The following is a 4,752-nucleotide window of genomic DNA, read 5'->3' as shown; positions in this document are numbered from 1 at the left end:
CTGAGCACGGCAGGCTGTTGACAAGTTTTCCTAACTGGCCACTAACCTCAGGTAGATTACTTAATTCTGTTCTTCTGCAAAGGAGTTGCTTGGGTTAAATGTCAAGAACTTTGAGTTTTGCAGTATCATGATATCATGCAGTTTCAAAATACTGTTTTTCTTCCTTGTGTGAATATCTAAATTTGACTGTGGCACATGCAGGGTTACAGGATTTAGTAAACTGGGGATAGGGACAATCCTTAGTTTAGGTATAACTATTGGCTGTAGTCTGTAAAAATGTGTCTGCAATTTAAAAAAACATAGGAAATTATTTTCAGATCCTGTAATCTATTTAAATGCAGGCTCTTCAGTATTTGGCTGCTTCCTGAAGACTGCACTCACTGATATTGTAATCCAGAGCCTGTGTGTGCAGGCAGTGCCATGTGGTTGAATGCAATCCTTGCACAAAAAAATCGTCTGTATGTAGATACTAGAATGTGAACAGTGATGTCTATGTGAGTGGATAGCAGGTCACGACCCCCTGAAAATAGAAACATATTGATGTTGTTAGCAAAAGCTGTGGAACATGTTTTCCTTGAAAATTGTTATTCAATGTTCTTGCTGTCTTTTGAATTAAACATACTGTAAGAGTTGGTTTGCTGGAATTTTGACTGTTCTGGAGCACTGGATATTGGGTAGTTATTATTAACAGCCAGAGAAGGTAGCATGACCTACTGAACAGACAGCAAGATGCATAGACACTAGCAGCAGGGAAATCTAAGACAACGCATGGAAAAATATGTACAAGGTAAAACTTGCGCAGCCAGCCCTTATGCAGCAAATAAAGCAAGGTCTTGCTGACCTTGGCAGCTGTACAGGGCAGTCTTTGCATAAGAATGACTTGTGCTTAATATGCTAGAGAAATTATTCAGGGACAAATATTCCTGTTTTCTGCAGTACTGGGGACAATGTCATCTTCCATCTCCAGTCGCAACACAAACACAAATACATTGCAGACAGGGTACAAGGAGGACCTGACCCTCCTCAAGCACAGGCAGTTCTGCTTCCCATGGCCTAGAGAAAGAGATTTAGTACTGTCCTCCTGGCAAAGCTGGATCCAGTGCCTTAGAGCAGCCACCTTTGAGGCTGGCAGTGGCTGGATAGAAAGGCAGCATGATGGGTGTCTTCCTTAATTAGTCTGTGCAGTTTGTGTCTGCTAATAAGAGATCTGCTAGACTCGGAGATCAGAGGGGCACTTTGCTCCTGCTGTTGTGCCGTTTGGAGGCAAAAAGTGGGGCTAGACCTGCAGGCTGGTTAAATGGCAGGAGATACCGAGCCAGTCAGGCATTTCCTGTGGCCCAGGGCTTGCATGCAGCTCTTGGACAGGCCAAGCCCAAGCTCCACTGTTTGGCGTGAGCAGGAATTACAATGGAGCCTATACTTGGTGAGTCCCTGCTTCAGAACCCTCCAGCCAAGGTGGGAGTGGGACAGGGGAATGTTGAGCTGGCTGGAGTCTCTGCTCCCCACGTCCTGGGGCCAGGCAAGTCCCCGTGCCACCACCATGGCCAGGTCTGCACCATACCTCTTCTGGTGGTGTTGCTTACTAAACCTTGCTACTTACTGACTATTGCTGTTTCTCATGACTTTTTTCTTTTTCTTCCTCTTCCACTGGATAGATCAGCCCTGTAAATGTCCATATTTAAGAGCAAAGCTGTCTTGAGTGGTTGGCAGAGCAGGGTCTCTAAGGTCTCTCTATTAGGAGAGGGCCAGAGATGGTGTTTGTTGATATCGATCATGGGAAATGTAATTAATGCGGGTATAAAGTGTTAAATGCTAAATTAAAATGTGAGATTTAAAGGCAGTCAATAGATCAATTCTGAGGCTGGGATGAAATGCTCAGACTTTCAAACAATAATCAGATTTCCGATAAAATCTCACTGTGTGTAATTAGAGGGGTTGAAATACTAAATCAGGTGTTAAGGGAGTGATATTTAGATTATGTTGAAAGAACAAAGATCCAGACAAAAAGAGCCCTCCTGTCTGCAGGCAGAGCTCAGGCTGGGCAGAAATAGTGTGGAACTTGGAGGATGTGCTGATCTAGCAATTAAAACTGCCAAGAGAGGAGAATGATGGGAAAACTGCAGAAATCTAGAATGCTGAACATGTGCCTGGATGGAAACAAGACCACTTGGACCTCATAGCTGTCTTGTAGTCTGATAACACTTCTAAGACCTTGGTCCATCCATATGCACAGATGTCTACATCTGATGTGGTCTTGGTGAGCCTTCCAGAGGAGTGAGGACAATGTGTTAAAACCAACCCCAGCAGGAAGTACTGCCATAAAAAACACTTCCCAAGAGTTAAAAATACTAATTACCAACTGCCACCACATTTCAGTGGTATTCCAGCTAGAAAACAAGAGCAAAGACATGCAGTTGATATTTTGTTAAGGGTAACAATTTATGGAGAGGGGCAAAGTTAGGCTCAGTGTCCTAGGGCACATGGCATTTCCAGAACATTTATTTGAAATTTATATTTTGCTCTATAATCCATAAAGTAAGCAGAAAAGAGTCCAGAGTAGCCAGCTCTCTAGTTTAACTGGCCTATGACTAATGATACCAAATAAGTTCTGCTTTAGGAGCAGCATCAGGCTTTGCTCTTCCAGTCATCTTAATTTTCTGATGCTGTGAGCTGTGCAGGAGGCTGCAGGAAACATCCATTCCCTGAATATGTATCTTTGCTTTCAACCCTAAAGGGATAATTTAGGATATGGGACAGACACAGTATTTACTGTGGGCACTGCACCTGTCAAGGTAACATTACTATGGAATGGAGGGTAAAAACCACTTCTCTGCTAGATAAAATGGATAAACTGGCTCATTAGCTCTGGGCACTTACTTGCTAACCTTGTCCTGTACCTGTGATGTGATTATTTGTGAAGATGTAGCTGTAAGGCTCTCCAGAGCCTTGAAAGATGCAGGTTTTAAGAGTATCTTCTCATTTTGTTTTGTAATCCTGGTGCAGCCTCTGCAGTGCAGTTCCAGATGTTGAGATGCTGTCCATGGATGTGATGTAACCCCACCCAGCTGGTCATCAGTGTCTTGGAAATGCTTTGTGGTTGTTATTGCTTAACTGCAAGCCCTGCCTTAGCCATGGGTGGAACCAGGCTCCTGCTCACCTTGCTCCTTGCAGAGCAGAGGGTGAAGAGTGAATAGGGCGGTTTCAGCAGTGGAGAACTCTTTTGAAGTTTTAAATAAAGGTCTCTAAAATTTCCACCGTGGTGTGGCTGGGCTGAGGTAACCTGATCTTTGGAAAAGTGCCTTTGTGCTGTAGTTTACAGAAGGGCTTCTTGATTAACAAAGACTGAATGCGGGTTAGTTAAACTGTAGCCATTGTATTCAAGGTCACTGTTAATTTTTTTAATTGCAAGCTTTCTCCCAAGTCTGGGGTTGGAAATGAGACTTGTTGTGTCAAGCTCCCAGAAAGGGTTGGAAACTGTGACATTTCATCCTGCAATTACTCTGTTTCACTCTGCCCCTTCCCTTTATCTTACAGGAAAATAAGCTTTGTAAAGCACTGTACATAGATTTTAAGTTCATTGCTGATATTAGAAGCCCCAAAAAGCATGTGTCTCTTGGAAGAGACTGATGCTCAGTCTGTGGCATATCATAAAGCCAGCCAGGGGAAGAGCAGGGACGTCACAAGGGCATGCCTGTAGCTAGGGACTTACAGGAGGTCTTTCCCTTCACATGAGTCATAGTGGAGCTCTGGAGGTCCTTGCCAAAAGGTCTTGTGGGCACATGAAGCTTTTCAAAAGTGCTGCAGAGACTGGGCAAGCACTAAGCAAGGAGTTGGATGGGGAATAGTGAGCAGGCAAACAGTGGCATGCTTAGGGAGTCTTCAGAAGGAGTGGGAGGCTGGAGCACCAGGGTGGGAGATTGTGCATGTCTGCTGTGCTGTTACTCCTGGGCATCTGTGGGGGCTGCTGGATCATTTTCCCCAGCTGTAGCCCAGCTGGAAGGAGGGTCATTCCTCCACACTCAGGCTGCTCCTGCCTTCTTTGCCCACACCTGCCTGTGGACAGGAGCAGAGGGAGGACCCACAAACAGCACACCACTCTGAAACATGATGTTGGAAGGCTTACATGCTGGAGGGGAAGTCCAGCCTCTCATGACTCCCTGTCAAGGAGCATTTTCTTGCCCTCCCTGAACCATTCCTGGGGTTCTGGTTCCAGTCTTCTGGGTTGTTTCCACTTACATATTCAGCACAAGTAGGAAGCCTGCAGTACTTGATAGCACAGGAAAGGGTGAAAGAGTGCTTTATGCCTGGTCCTGCAGACTTTCCCCTTAAAGAGTTTTCCCTTACTCCTTTCCTACACAGAATATCAGGAAGCAGAACAGAGATTCTAGTCTCTGGTCTTCTTGGATGCCTCAATGTCCCCTAAATAATACTCCCCTGGGTTAATGCTGTCCTTGCACGTTTTTAAGGTGAAACTCCTTGCAGTGTCATTCCTAGCAGGCAGAGTTGGCTGCTCCTGCACTTGAGCTCTGGTTGATCCTGGCAGAGCAGCGTCTGCATGGTGCGTGTGGCGAGTCCCAGTTCTGTTTTTTGTGACCTGAATGCATGGAACAGCTTGTTCTCTGCTGTCTGTTAACCCTTGGAAAGCCACTTCCTCTTATGCTCCTTCATTCTGCATTGGCAGTGCTCAGCAGGGTCAGCCCTGTGCTTCGGGTTTGAGGACAGAGCCTTCGAGGGAGTTAATTGCTGAATGAT

The 4,752-nt window shown here is 45.3% G+C and overlaps 1 long non-coding RNA gene across 1 annotated transcript; it reads right to left on the bottom strand.

Annotated features, from left to right (window-relative positions):
- Window positions 1-369: 369 nt before the first annotated feature.
- On the bottom strand, window positions 370-2,973 carry LOC128795040 (uncharacterized). The gene is made up of 3 exons (XR_008433371.1): window positions 2,878-2,973; window positions 1,601-1,662; window positions 370-520 (listed from the first exon to the last, which is right to left on the bottom strand). It is a non-coding gene; the product is annotated as an uncharacterized LOC128795040 (long non-coding RNA).
- Window positions 2,974-4,752: the final 1,779 nt, after the last annotated feature.

This window comes from Vidua chalybeata, chromosome 14 (assembly GCF_026979565.1).
Source record: "Vidua chalybeata isolate OUT-0048 chromosome 14, bVidCha1 merged haplotype, whole genome shotgun sequence".
Classification (NCBI taxonomy): Eukaryota; Metazoa; Chordata; class Aves; order Passeriformes; family Viduidae; genus Vidua; species Vidua chalybeata.
This window is presented reverse-complemented; position numbering and strand designations above follow the sequence as displayed.